The sequence below is a fragment of the Protopterus annectens genome, chromosome 9.part0, assembly GCF_019279795.1.
Source record: "Protopterus annectens isolate FY-2018-M chromosome 9.part0, PAN1.0, whole genome shotgun sequence".
NCBI classification, from domain to species: Eukaryota; Metazoa; Chordata; order Ceratodontiformes; family Protopteridae; genus Protopterus; species Protopterus annectens.
Window position 1 is genome coordinate 1,771,578,096 of NC_056743.1, and position 16,436 is coordinate 1,771,594,531.

Below are 16,436 nucleotides of genomic sequence, written 5' to 3' on the forward strand. Positions count from 1 at the left end.
ACCGTTTCTTCCAAGTAATTTTAGGACTCGTAATTATGTATCTCAGAATTACAAAAGGGGGGCACCTAAACTGGTCCTTTTTGTTATATCAGGTGCCAGCAGTGGAGTGGACCAAACTGCTTCTCTTTCCCCATGGGATGGGAAAGACAACCTCTCCTGTTCACTTCCATCCTGGTTAGCTGTCTCTTTCAATGCCTTAACTTGGTATTTGAACCTGGGTCATCAAGGCGCTACAGGCAGTGATTTGAACCTTGGTCATCAAGGCACTACAGGCAAGGCTTCATCACTCTGCATCAGAGGTAAAATCACATATTTTTTTTTCACAGCATTTTCAACAAGTTCCTTTTACATTCTTGCCTCAAGAATTAATACTGTAGTAAAGTTGTCAGCTAGCAGAGATATGTGCCACATACTGGAGCACACAGAAGAAACATCACACTTGAGGAAGATACCAAAATGTGGTCAGAACAGCACTTCATAGGTAGATCATGTTTCTCTTTTGTATGTATATGTCTCACCTCTCTAACACAAAGCTGGCAGATGTAAAGCGTTACTCCCCTGTCTTGCCTATATTGATAATTTTTGGAAGATTTTGCTGTTTGAACCCCTGGACCCACAGACCAATTCTGTCCTGTGAGTCTCTAATCAAGGAACTCAGTTTAGCCAGTACTTTGCATAATAGGATACTCATCATGCTCTTTGTCATATTCCCGTATGTAAGATTCCTTTCCAAAATGCCATCATATCTAAACCAAATAGTTACAGTCTTTTTATTTTGGTGAATGGGGAGACCAGGAATTTCTGTTCCAGCTTTCACTGTCTTCAAAACCACTGTACTAACAGAAGACAAGCAACTATTCTGCCTTAGTTTTGAAACTAAGCACTATAGCTCGTTTTGCAAAACATGGTCATGATTTCCCATGTTCTCCAAAGTAAAAACCTATGGATTGGTCCAAATATTTATTGCAGATATAATATATATCTGGCCACACTTGGCATCCCAAATATTTTTCTCTCACCACGTTGTGAATTGATACGGTCATGTATTAGTTAACACTGAAAATCAAGTCACCAAAAGTCATGCTCCCTGTTAACACTTCTGGTTATCATTACATTAAGCAGTTCCTATGAAACTTTTCATACATTACCTGGTGTTCATCTACATAGCTGGCTACGGTGGTGCAGTGGTTAGTGTTGTCGCCTCACAGCAAGAGGTTCTCTGGTTCAATTCTTGGCTGGAGTGTCTTCTGTGCAGAGTCTGTATGTCCTCCCTGCAGTTGAGTGAGTTTCAAAAATATGTATGTGTGTCTGTGTATATGTGCCGACTGTGAAGGTTGGATGCCAGGCTGGCAACTTGGCAATGTAAAAACTCCACTGCCAACCTGCAGACCGGTGATCCACTGCGATGACCCCTAACTGGGAAAAGCTGAAAGACATTGCTTTCACCTGGTGTTCATCTACGTCACACCAGACTCATAAATTCACTTCTTCTGTTAACAGTTGGCTGTTAACAAACTTCAGTGAGTCTCCTCTAGTAAAGACATATAAGTGTTCCACTTTCCCTTATTACAGCCATAACTATCACATTTTTCAATCTCCCCTCCCCCTCCCTCCCACCTTGGACCATTTGATCTCACAACAATGAACACATGACTCCTGACGCAGTGTCTCTATTCACAACACAGATGCATCTTTACCAGCATATGGGCATCAGATATTCCTTCTGCCGCCATTTTCCTTTATTTTCATTCATTTTCCCCACAGGCAGATAAATATTTCTGCTGCTTTAAATACGCAGTAGAGGAGTACCCACAATACCTGGACCAGCTTTCTTCTAATCCAATACAGCATAATGTTCTTTCCTGGAAACACCGTAGTGTTCCTTCCTGGAAACAGCATAATATTCTTTCCTGGAAAAAGTCAGCAGACTTAGTGGATTCTACTTGCTGAACAAACTGCAGTAAATATTCATAAATAAAATAAACAAATATCAAGGCTCAATCATGTTAGGTTATACTGCACACTGAACTGGCTCTCCAATATAAAGTTTGATAGTTTATGAAGATTCAGGCGCAAGTCTTCTGTGAGAAGCTGTAAAAAATCTACAACTGTTTTTCAGTGAAATGTAGCAAAGATGTGAAATGTACAAAATAAATAATTTCTCTGTTCTGTAAAAATATAGCAGAGCTTTGAAAACTGAGGATGTTTTTCACAAATTCACTCATTAGCTGAGCTTTGGGGTCCCTGGACTGTTACTTCATCTTTACCTGCAGGTGGATGAAAATTGAATCCTCAAGCCTCATTTCCTCATAATTCATCCTGCCAGGAATTGGAGCTCTTCCATAGGAAATCACCGTCAGCAAGTTGTGCCAGCAGTGATGCCCTTTTGGAGGGAATTTCTCCATTCTTTGAGCTGGTGCAATCATGGAGTTGATATATGTTCGGGGGGGGGGGGTGATTATTTTATCAGCATTTTTCCTTTTTCAGAGAATGTATTTCGGGGATTCCAGTCGGTGGGTTAATCGTTGTTCACTTGCAGTGGAAGCATTACTTCCTGTCAGAAGCTGCTTTTCCTTATTCTAGGTTATAAGTTTCTAGATATTAAGTAATTTTGCTTGGAGGGAGTTTACATGGTTTTAAAATTTTGACATGGTAGGAAATAAATGATCAGGACTTCTTTACCTACTGCAGAAAGGGGAGGATTTATTTAAAAGACTGAACTAAATGGATAGTTCTCAGTCTTGGCTCATCCCATGACATGTCTCTGGAGTGCCTGCAAGTAAACTGACTTGGTGTGCTTTGACAAGCCTGGGAGCAGTAAAGAAAATCTTTACATAGACTGCAAATGATAAGAAAGACATCTGCTGCCCAGAATCAGTGAATATATGTCTATAAATTTTGATTGTTTGTCTTTTTCAACTCTTAAATTATCATAAATGTTAAATATTAATAGAGTACAGTAGTGATTACTGAGTGGTAGTGATAGAACCAGATAGCTATAGGTGGTGTTTTTCTTGTCTAAATGTTTTTATTGATTGAAACAATTATACATCTAGTTTGTCATTATTGTGTAATACACAATAGAGGTAGTACATTTTTCTTAAACAATCTTGCCTAAATATCATTTTACTACTGAGTTAATAGCTATTTACAATATGTACTTGTTTTCCACAAATATAATGCTTACTCTATAAAACACATTCTATTATACTGTCTGTTTAAATTAATTTATTTTCCATTGCTCTGTGCAAGAATATATTTCTTTTGTTCATAGGTGTTTTTATATATATATATATATATATATATATATATATATATATATATATATATATATATATATATATACTAAGCTAACAACCACTAGGGTCCTTAAAAACCCAAATGTGACCCACAAATAGGATTTATATTTGATTTATACGAGTGATTTACTGACTGCCTCTGTCCATCAGAGATATTGGAGTTAGATTGGGGTGAATTTCCAATTACCAATACAGTACATTGGTTCATGTTGTGCTTAAATAGGAATAGGGAGGAACTCTGCTTTACATGAATGGGGAGCCTATTCCAGAGAATGGGAATTCTCCAAGAAACATATTTGTCTTTCCAACATGTACTACTTATGTCGCAAGCAAAATGTAGGTCTTTTAATCTAGTAGTTCTGATACTCGTTGTTTTGCGGATGTGCAAAAAATTCATCAAAACAGAGTCCAGGGTTGGCTTCTATGCCAGCAAAAGATCACTTGTCAGAAATCTGTATGATACTGGGTAAAGAGTCAGGGCTTTGAAGTGATCAGTGTAGGACATTGTGTTTACTCCCTGCAAACTTTTTGTAAGGAACCTTTGTGGATGTTCTAGTTGCTGCATGTGTCTTGTCAGGTACATACCAAAAGGGGCATTAGACAATACGATGGACCGATAGTGGGCCAAGTCCAGTGGCATGATGACTTCTCAGGACCTAGATGCCATGTCCTTGCTTATAAGTTGAGCAACATAGAAGGATTTTTTTACTACCTTGGACACATGTTAGTCAAAGGCTAGGTTGCAATCTACATGAGTTCCCAGATCCCTGACTTGTGAATCAACTTTTAAGGATGTTTTATTGATGATGTAGATACCCAGGGTGGCATACTTCCCAAAAGGTATTATAATGGGGGATTCAATAACTGTTCTCAGTTTTCAATCATTTGCAAACTTTGTTAGCCAGAGGCCTTTGGCATTGGCTTTGGTATCTAAGAAGTAGATGTCAAACAGGAGAAGGCCTGGCACAGAGCCCTGGTGGACTCTACTGGTAACCGGCCTGTTTGTGGAGGTGATGTCATTGATTGTAATTTCCTGGGCATATCAATGATCCAGGTAGCTATCCAGAATGCTATAACGGAGTTTATACCTAATTTCATAAGTTTGTTGACAATGCCCAAGGGGGTTATTGTATCAAATGCCTTAGCTAGACTTAGGTAGGGAGTATGCACCATTTTCCCCTCATCCATTGCCTTTGTGAACTTTTCAAATAAGTTCACCTGATTCAGTAAGCATTACTTTCTTCTGACAAAGCCAAACTGGGATAGATCCAGTATCTGGAGGTCTCCTATATCCTTGTTGATAATTTAAGTGATAATTATTTCCCTGACTTTGCAAATAAGACTAGACAGACGGATGGGTCTGTAGTTTCCAAGATCTGTTGAAGGGTCTCCCTTATGAAGAGGGATGACCATTGCAGTCCTCCATTCACAATGGCACAAGCCTGCTTTAAGACTATAGTTAAATAATGAAGCCAGGGGTCCTGATAATTAGCATTTTAGGCTATTCAGGTGGCATCCTAGGATGTTATTGGGGTGCATTCAGGCCAGCTTCTTGGTTTTAGAGAATGCAGCCAGTACATGCTCCTTGGCCATAGTTGGAGGGATTATGTTTGTGGGTTTTATTGGGGGATGGTTGGGGGTGAGAGGGGGTTAAGTTAGAACTGAATCTGTTCACTGACAGGTTTTCTATATCACCCAGCTCGGTGAATGTGGCACTATTAACCACCAGTTCAGCACATTGCTCTATGCTGCCCTTGAAGTTTCTGACATATCTGTAGAAGGCCTTATTGTTATTTTTCACCTGGGAGGGTATCTTGACCTCAAAGTTGGCTTTGCCTGACCTAATCAGCCCTCTTAGTTGTCTCTTTACTTTGATGAGAGAGTTTTTATCTTTATAGGAATTATCCTTTCTGATTTTTGTTTTTATATTTTGTTTCCTTTTGTTGTATATTCTGTTTAATTTGGGATGCCACCAAGGCAGTTTTTTCGGGGGGTGGGGGCTAGTTTTGGGATTACTTCTTGTAGGTACAGCAGCCTCTATGCAGCCATTGACATGCTTGTACACAGTTTCTGAGAACAATTCAGCATAGGCTAGTGTGTTCTTGGGTTTTGCAGGGACATTGAATTTTGACAAACCACCAATTAATAACAGGTAATTTGCCTTGGAATAGTTCCTAACTGTTACTGGTTTTAATGGGATTATGGAGTACATTTTGATTTTGAAGGAGACAGCTTTCTGGTTGAACATACCAAGGAAGATGAGACACTGGGAGGGAGCATTCTGCCATAGTTATAAGTATGAGGTCCAGTATGTTGAAACCTCTAGTGGGCATATTCACCATTTGGTCAAGGGTGTTTGTATTTACGAAGTCCAGGAATCTCTGTTCCTGTAGATTTGAAGGTGAGTAGGATTCCCAATCTATAGAGAGATAGTTAAAGTCTCCCTTGAGTAGGGTGTTAGGTTGAATGGTAAGTGTCTCCAGTCAGTTGAATTAGGCATTGTAAACGTCTTGGGACATGTAGGGTGAAGGACATGGTATGAGATTTTGTCTATGGTGATGTGCATTTGGAGGAACTCCAGCATGGTATCTGTTTGACCACTCCAGAGGTATGCTTGGTATTGTTGTGTATTGACACACCTGCTCTCTCAGCTATTATCTTTGCTGCTATTGGTCTTAAAGTGTCGAAGGCACTGAAACCTTGCACTGCTGGGGTACTCTGGGCCACTTTAAACCATGTCTTGGTAACTGCACAGATGTCTTTATTCTCAAGTGTGAGAAGGGCTTGGAGGGAGTGTGCTTTTTTGTCTGGGTTCCTGGCACTGAGCAGTACCACCTTCTGGCTCAATTGGGATGATTTTGCTATGACAGTAGGTTTGTCAATTTTGCATTTCCTAAAAATGGCACTATGGGGATGGATAAAGTTTAACCCAGTATTCAGTAGCCTAGAGGGGAGAGGTGCAGATCATTCTAGGCAAAGCAACGTGGTCCTCCCAAGCTGACAAATATTGGATCCCTTTAGAATGACCAGAGAGACAGCTTGTTGTTAACATCAATCCTTTTTTGTTGATATTGTGCTGTCATCCTTGGAGATTGTAATATGCTGCTCAATGCTAAGCCCATACCAGCCTGAGACACATCATCTCAAGGCTCCATAATGTCTCTCTTCATATTGTGCATTGAGCTCATTTACAGCTACGTGGACTATGATAGTGTGGCGTAATGACTTGAGTGTGCACATGATTTGGTGGATTCTGGCTCCAGATAAGCAACTAACAGTTATCTTCTCTTTATTCATCCTGGTGAAAGGAGATCAGTATATGTTACTCTGGAGTCTCCTATGACGAGAGTCCTGGGAAATGTGTTTGCTTGCCTTAGGGGCTTAGTGTTTGGGACTCCACTGAGAGTGACAATATGTGTGGTGATATGTGGTGTTTTTTTCCAGAGTGCCTTTGGGCTTGCTGACTCATAGCTTTGACAACAGGTGATCTAGGCAATCTTTGTTGTTTAGGAAAATTGCTTTTAATTGTCTCAGCATATGTTAGTCTTTGTGTGTGCATTGTGTACTCTGTGAGGTGATTGTTCTGTATGTGATTTCAACAACCTGGTATGCACTTATATGCAAGTGTTTAACCCCCAGTGTCATTTTGTAATTACACCTTTTGCATATGATGTCTGCTGTTTTTAAGGATTAGGTGGTTATCAGTAAATATGAGACAATTGCTACATTATGTCATTTTGCCAATATCCACCAAGCTGGCTACAGAGAAGTTAGGAAATTGTATATCCATCCTGTCCAGTCCTTTGATGAGTTACAAGGTGGTGGTGCACTGGGGTAAGAAGTTTATTATTGATGCTTTATTAGAGCAGATTATCCTAAATGGTACTAAATTCTTCTAACTGTAATGTTTACAAAATGCTGAATTCAACTAAATCTGTAGGTATTGCCACTTGACTCCCAACTAGCTGCTCTAAGCTTGTTGCCACACAAGGTATTTGCACCATATTGCTGCTTTACAGGATACAGCCTTATGAGCCATTGTTTCTAGGTGTTTCCTTCTGTACAGGGCACTGCTTACCCACACAAATGTGTAAAATGTATAGCAGCACAGAAAAAAAACAGAAAAGTAACTAATGGGCCCTCTGGCCTATAAAATGACTACACTATGAGTCCTTTTGTGTATTTACCAACTTAGATAAACCAGGCAAACACCTTCTGACACAAGATGAATAAATCCAATCCTCCTAATGTAAAAGCACAGTAGAAGAAACCCACAAGTGCAATGCTACCACTAGCCATTTAAAGAACTTGGAAGTCCCTTGCTGAAGGCAATTTCAAGACAATCTTACAGCAGTAACAATTAGAGGAATAGCATTTTTTTTTACAAAAAAATGCACACATAAAAGCAGGAAACAAGTTTCGATCACTCAAAATAACAAGTGCAATTTAGTAATCAAAGGTACTTCACTTTGCCTGGATGGCATTGGATACAAGTAAAACACTTCTAGAATGTAGGCTAGGATTCCAAGCTTTGCTGAGCTCCAGGAAAATGAGCAGGAGACCATAAGTAGTAATAGATCTTTATTCAACATCAATACTGGTTTGTTCGATAGGCACTTAGAATCATGGATCTAGGGAAAACACTGGGTGGGAAGAGTACATAAATAGCTTATACAACAGTCAATATCAACACATGAGAAGAGGGATGAACTCTGGAACTCAGATTATTATAAGGGGTGGAGGCCAGAGGCACAGCCTTATTATAAAACAACGACAGCAATAAAGGTGAGAGGGTTGGGAAAACAATCACGCTAGCTAGAATGCCATATAATCAAATAAAGGCAGTATTGGAGCTCTTTCAGAAACTTTAGCTTAATGTGTTAATGGGGGAGGGGGCAGACACAGAATGCCGGCAAAACGATAAACAGAATATAAAAGCACTGATGCACAAACTGGAGCAGAGACAATTCACTCACTATTGAACTTCTACTACAGTTTAAACTACCAGACTATGCAGAAATTTACCAGTAACACTGTTTATGGAAAAAATGCAATAATAAATGACCAGGGTTCAAAACCTCACAGGAGTACACAGTTCTGTTGCAATTTTAAAGTAAATTACAAGATTATAGGGCAGCAGGGTTTAAAATATAAATATATTTTACAAGTAATTCTACTTGTGAGAATAGAAGTGCAAAATAAAGCAGGAACACAGTCTTTCCACAACTGTTAATTAAAATACAAGACCAAGGTCCCAGAACAAACTTAAAAATGGAAACAGATGGAATTGAGCAAAAGAGCACAAAGCATTATTAACAGACAGGTCACTAAATGCAACTCAGATATTATAGATAACATAATTTAGTAAAATGGCTGGCTCATTTTAAGAGCAGGCAGTAATTGTGACCTTGCTCTGGTAATAGTACTGAAAATGTTTTTAGTCCCTCCTAGAACACACTGTGTGTGTGTGTGTGTGTCTGTGTGTGTGTGTGTGTGTGTGTGTGTGTGTGTGTGTGTGTGTGTGTGTGTGTGTGTGTGTGTGTGTGTGTGTGTGTGTGTGTGCGTGCCTGCATGCGTGCGTGCATGTGTGTGTGTGTGCGTGTGTGCGTGTGTGTGTGTGTGTGTAGATGTGCATGTGATTGTGAGTGCGTGTGTGTGTGTGTGTGTGTGTGTGTGTGTGTGTGTGTGTGTGTGTGTGTGTGTGTGTGAGAGAGAGAGAGAGATAACTGCTGTCTGGTGAATAGACTCTTTGTGGAGGTAATTTTCCCTGTTTTAATTTCCTGCATCCTATCTGTGAGCCAGATGGCAATCCAAAGGGTGACATAGGAGTTTATTCCCAGTTTTTTAGCTTTTCTACTATGACTGAGTGGGGAATTGTGTCAGAAGCTTTGGACACATCAAGCTATGGGGTGTTTACCATGTTCCCTTCATACATTGCTTTGGTGACCTTTTCAAAAAAATCCACCAGATTGAGTAAGCATGACCTGCACTTGAATTCAAAGTGAGGCAGGACCAATTTGGAGGTTCCCTATGCCCTGATTGATAAGTTCCATGATAAGTTTTTCCATGGCTTTGCATATGAGGCTGGTCATATGTATGGGTTTGTAATTGCCTGGGTCTGTGGTCTCCTTTATGTAGGGGAGGACTGTGACTGTTCTCCATTTGGTTGGTACAAAAACAGTGTAGTTAGGGGTGTGGATAAATCATGCTCCATGTAATTCATGATGCATCCAGGGATACTGTCAGGACTCATTGATGCAGTATTTTTAGCATTTGATAGCACTTTTAGGACTTGGTCTTGCGTGATAGCTGGAGTTGAACCAGTTTCAGGTATATCTTGAGGGACAGGCAGAGGGGAGAGAGTTCCACAGTGAAAGAGTGGGGAACAAAAACCAAGTAAGGGTGCTAGCAGAGGTGGCACCATTGTACTGGTATGTTGTCTTGAGACAATAGCTGTTTTAAAGTACAGCAAGGGCCAGTACCCCTATCCTTGTGGATGGAATTCCTTTTGAAGAGGACACTTTGGTGGAACAGGTAGATATTAGCTACACACCAGAATCTGAGCCACAGCTGACAAAATATATTAGACATTCTTTGGAAGGGAAATTGAGGAAGATTACATAGAATGAGCTAAGACAGGCACAGCTTTTGCATCCCACCTTGCATGACTTAAGGCAGGAAGCAAGGAGGCTCCAGATTCTTATGGGCAGGGAGAATCTCTATAATGGTATATAATGGTACATAGAATGTACTCCTGAAGGGGCCAGAGAGAGAGAGAAGCAGTACCACAGCCTGGTTACAAGGGCCTAACTGTAGGCAGTCTGTTCTGTAGTTCATGATACTCTCTTTTCAGGTCATATAGAAATAAAGCACAAAAAAGAAAGATTGTACAAAATTTCTATTGACCAGGTATTGATAATGATGACAGAGGGCATTGTAAGACATGTAAGCAGCATCAGAAGATTGGCAAGGCAAAAGAGTGTATCCATGGGCATTGTAAGGCCTTTTAGTATTCCAAGCACCTCAGGTAAGAGATATATCTTAGTAGTGGTGGACTGTGCTAATAAATAGCCTGAGATGGCAACTTTCTCAGCTGTTGAAGCAGATAATGTGGCAAAAGCTTTGTCCAAAACTCTTAGCAGGTTGGGTGTTCCTTGAGAAAAGGTGCCAAATGCTTTGTTAAAAATTCTCAGCATTCCTTCTGTTATAGTACAAAATTAAATAAGAAAGAGTTTTACCTTTTAGTCTCAGTCAAGAATAATGCTTTAGGATGTGTAAAGTACTTGTTTCTTTTATAAACAGTGCTGGGAGACTGCCTACCAAAATATTTATATCAGTCTCAAATCTTCTTTGTCTTTCGGCTTTTCCCGGTTAGGGGTTGCCACAGCGGAACTCCCATCCGCTAATGATTGGCAGTGGATTTTTATGGTGCTGAGATGCCAGCCCGATGCCCAACCTTCAAAGAAGACATGCCCATTCACGCACACACCTACCTGCATGTCTTTAACGTCACTCGACCACAGGGAGGACATGCAGACTCCACACAGAAGGAGCTCCAGCCAAGAATCGAAGGGGAGAACCTCTTGCTGTGAAGTGACAACGCTAACCTCTGCACCACCGCGGTAATATAGCAGTCTCAAATAATAAAGGAAAACACTTTATTTATATACTTTTTATCAATTTTATGCATGCAGAATACTGACATAACATTACTTTTAACAAATCATTTTATTTTTAATTATTTTATGTCTCCATAATCCTTGCTTAGAGCTTCATGTGAACACTTCACAAATATGCCTTTTTAAAACATAGACCACCTGTGCTTAAGATTTATTGGCCTTCAACTTTGTAACATTTAGTACCAGTGCACAATGTTTCACAGACATTCGTGCAAAGACTCGCCCTCCAACCTGAGAAAGCAAGAGCATACTGTTGATTATTCTGTTTGTTACGGATACCTGACATGATTTATTAACTTTCTGAAACTAACTTTCAAACATAGCATAACATAACTTCACTTTACTATTTCAGCACTGACTTTGCCTTTACCTGTCAGTACACTACAGTTTGCTAATACAGAGAATGCAATTGTAACACACTTGAAATATAAAGCTACTACTTACATGAAGGTATATCTTGCATAATCATGCATTTGTATTTTAGTTTTCCTTTGACATAAACATATTATAAACACTTTATTTGACTCATTTGTGAAGAAACTACAAATTAATATGCATTTTGCGAAGAATAAACATGAGACATAATTTTCCATAACAGTCCTTCCTCTGACACTATGTGTCACCCATAATTATATACATATATATACATACATTTATATATATATATATATATATATATATATATATATATATATATATATAAATTTGATAATATATGCTTTGACAATATTTATTATCTACAGTAATTTGTTCATTAGATACTTTTATAAGTGGCATTGCTCATGCAGGTGAGATAAGTATCTTGTAATCACAGCCTGTAGAACAGAAAATATTAAAGTAACTAAAAGGATAATACTAATTATTTCAATGATACCTTGTAATATATTAGTTCCCAGGTTACCAAATATATGAGACAAAAATCCAAATACACTGCCCAACCATTCAAAAAGTGTTCACTGTTTAGTTGTGCTGTCTAGGTTCTTGGCCCTCTGCTTCATGAAATTAGCCAACTTTATTTGTTTATTATAATAGTGACTAATTATAGGAACAATGACTTTTTATGACCCCCCCCCCAGCAGCTCATATTATGTTGAATGTCAGTTAATTTTGTAATACCACAGGTTAAATTTTAGTCATTTTTTGATTTGCCATGTTGATGTGATGTGAAGTATGGTTTGCTACCTTCTGAAGAAGCTGAACAAGCATGGTGATTTCAAGCATTGTCCTTTGCACTCTATACCCAGGAGTAAAGACTGAAAATATTTGCTCTGCCCAGTGAATTGCCCATCTATTTCTCAATCTGCCTACTGGAGGGTTTTTGAAATGTTGAATAGCAGGAGTAATATAGCCCACAGAACAACACCCAGACCAGTTTGTAGACAACCAGGGGTAGGCACAATCACCACAAATGTACTAACATTCCTCTGTCATGCCCACACCACCACCCCCAGTCATAGCTTTTTAGGTATAAAGAGTTTAACACACTTTTATGTTTAGTGTCATTGCATTGGCTTTTTCCCACTGGTACAGTTCCCATTTTTGGCATAACGTGTCTCCACGATTTGTGGTTGCAAGCTGAAGATCCACAACCTTTGAAAAGTCAGTCACATTACGCCAAGCAAGGGCGTCTGCAAGCAGGTGCAAGGGGGTGCACTTGCACCACCCCTGGAACTGGCTGGTCGGGAGATTAAATTTTATTATTTTTTTTAAGGGCGTTCTTCTTTAAGAACGCCCTTTATGTACAGTCGCACAGACAGAGCCAGTGTTTGTGACTTGTTTACGTCTTCTCCATCTGTGCAACCAATGGATTACGTTTTCCACATGGAATTTGAATTTCAGGAGACATTTGGACTACAGACGGATGTACAAGTGAGAGATAGGTATGTGCTTGTGTGTTTTAAGTGTTTAAGAAGTGTGTGTGTGTGTGTGTGTGTGTGTGTGTGTGTGTGTGTGTGTGTGTGTGTGTGTGTGTGTAAGAAATAGTGAAATGAAAAAAAGGCTTCCACCACAATGAAAAGTTCACTGAGAAGTTCTGTTAAAATGTAGGCTTTAATAAAACGAAGAAATAAAAAGCACAAATTGTGCTGTTCAAGTTGCAGGTCAAACAGGATAAGCGCTTTCAGTTAAAAAACCTTTTTCAGATCCTAGAATCTTTTATTAAAGCTTGTATCCTAACAGAATTTTTCAGTGAACTTCTCGTTGTGGTGGAAGCCTTTTTTTCATTTCACAATTTTTGCCTATTAAGGCTTCCTTTGGAGGTGGTTTTTGGTTTGGTTGTTTGTCTAAGAAATAGGTAGGTAGGGGTGTGTGGACATAAGAAGTAGGTAGAGGTGTATATGTGTTTATGTAAGAAGTAGGTAGGGGTGTGTATGCGTTTATGTAAGAAGTAGGCAGGGGTGTGTATGCATTTATTTAAGAAGTAGGTGTATTTGTGTGTGTGTGTGTACGCGCGCGCATGTGTGTGTGTGTGCACGCGCACGCGCGCGCGCGTGTGTGTGTGTGTGCATGTGTGTGTGCATGTATGTGTGTGTGTGTGTGTGTGTGTGTGTGTGTATCTTATTTGTAAGAGGGAGATAGGGGTGTTCAACACCTTAAAAACAAAGTTTGTCCTCTCAAGCCTTGTCTTCTTTTCTAAAAAGAAGCTACTGGAACAAGTAAGTGTTAAACAGTCCCACATGCTTTTCAGCAAAACTGGGTATGGAGGTCATGAAAGCGACAAGTAGATCAGGACAGTGCGTGCCTGTATGAGGAGGGGAGACATTCCTTTAAGTTTTAACCATAATTTAATTTTTATTGGTTGCAGGTGTTTTGATAGGCTTTTTTGAATTACCCATAAATACAGCTGCAGCTTGTCATATTCTTTGTGGACTGTGTTTGTGTTACAGTATTGTTGCCGACAGTTGATCACATTGTTCTTCTGTTTATGCACTTTTGTGTAACGCTGCTATTTTCTTTTATGTATTTCTGGTGCCAGAAGGGACTCTTTATATTTTAGATGTTTTTATATACTTATTTTCTGTTGGCTTTTGTTGTCTTAGTGCCTCTTTGCTTCTGTTAGCTGTGTAAAACTTCACCATAAACAGGTGAAAAGTGAATTGTAGCAGCTACAACACAAGACAGAAGCATGCTTGCATTAGCTGATGCCCTTCTGTCTTCAGCTACTCAATTTAATGTCCTTCATTGTTTCTAAGTGAGGTTCTTGTATGTGTGTGTAGGAGATACATGTCTATATATATATATATATATATATATGTTTTGTATGCATTTTTTGTAGTTTTACTGTAAAAAAATATAATTTCCTTTCACAGTTTGTCTGTTTGCTTAGAAATATATATATATATATATATATATATATATATATATATATATATATATATATATATATATATATATATATATATATATATATATATATATATATATATATATATATATATATGCCCAGTCATAAGAATCAATCTGACTGAACAATAGTAAGATGAAGGTGTTATATTCTGGGAGGGTAGAGGGTGGTGGTGCCAGCATATTTATGTATGTATGTATGTATGTATTTATTTTAGGAAAAGTGTGGAACTTCTTAAGGTGGGGAGGGAGTGGTCTACATTAAAATGGCTTGGTAGTAAAGTGTTTGTGTGTGTATATATTATAGTGCAGTGTGTCTTTGGTCTCTGCAGCCATTTATTGACCTTATGATGATTAGTATGAAGTTTATTTGTTTATTTTGCTACATGGGCAATACTTGTGGGGGGGGGGGGCACAGCATACAACACCCATGTGCATAGTCCCATTCTGTTTAGGCTCATTATGAATTTGGTCTCCCAAGTAGTTATTTGAAAGTAATTTAGTCTTATTTATTTATTTTTGTGTGTGTGTAGGTTCTATAGTGCAAGTAATGTGTTTGTGTAATAGTTATTGGTACCAGTCAGATAAGCATTAAATATTTATTTTGTCTGGAAAAGTGAACTATTTCTGAATGTAGTATTTGTTTGCCTGTAATATCTACATGGAATCTAGCCTTGAGTGCATTTCAGGAAGTTGAAGAAACATGGTTATTAGTTACTCTGAATCTGTTACTTCTACTAATTCAGCTGTTTTCACTGGCTTTGTTCTGGTGGAAAGATTCCACTTACAGCATCAGAAAATGTAGTATTATTTTATTTATTTCCTTTTGTTGAGTGGGATTATCTGACTGATATGACCCACCTATTTAGCAGACAGTGGAGTCACCAGTTAATAGGGCATTTGGGGTTACCAGGTTACAATGCCTGTATTATCAATACTTGCTCTGGTCAAATCATCTTCAGCGGCACTATTTGCCAGATTATCATAATGCATATGTAGGCCATGCCACCAGACGTCACTGCCAGGCATGTCTTACCTACTTCCACCATTGCAGGTGCTCTACAAAATGTACAGCTGAATGTATGCTGCTGTCTTTTCACACCTGCTGTCGGAGCAGCTGTAAGTGGTCCTCTTTCTACAGCCCCCATCCCTGTTCATCTACTTTCTACACACCCCAAATGTCTCCTTTCTATACTGCACCCCCCTCACACTTCTCAAAAAAATTCCTGGATCCACCACGTGTGTGTGTGTGCGTGTGTGTGTGTGTGTGTGTGTGTGTGTGTGTGTGTGTGTGTGTGTGTGTGTGTGTGTGTGTGTATGTAAGTAAGAGGGAAGTAGGAGTGTGAGTAAGGGGTGGGGAGTTCATACCTCGTCTCGCAAGTATCTGGATTTTTGTCTCATATTTTTGGTTTGTTTCTCATAAAATTTTGTTTTTCTAGAAAATCATTGAGGACTGAAGTCAGAAAATAATGGCAGACATTTGAGCTTTAGACTTCATATATTTCAGAAAATGCATACTAATGAAAACCTTGTTCTAGCCACTTTCTAAGGAGGTAGGGGGTGTATGTGTATTTGCACCTCCCTGCAAAAAATCCTGGGGGCTCCCCTGATGCCAAGTTAGATTAGTGTCACTATTTTTTTTTAAATGCCACCTGTTTTACAGGGATTGGAATCATGGTAATCTCTGCCATAGAATGATGAGGTACATGCAAACACACCTAACAATTTGTCACATTTAAACCCACAGCATATTGTTGAAGAATCAACAGAAAACTATTTTTTACCAATTTATAAAAGGAAACAGCAACAAAAATAAAGTAAAAGTACCTGCTGTCACTGGATTTATCATGGACTGCTGTCTGAGTTAATTTTTTTTTAAATCCCTTACTGGGGCAGATAGTTTGTCATGCATATTTGATCTTTTTTTTTTTTTTTGCTGAATGAATCCATGTTGGTAGTCCTGCACAGCGGATTGCAGTAAAGGTGGTAACCAGGATCTGAAAAGGGCCTTTTTACTTTGGACTCAAGCAGTTTTTGTTTGGAAAGTTTTAACATAAACTCAATCACCGAGCCACAGTATTTGACAGTGCTGGTCAGGAGGTTGATGAAGGGTTTT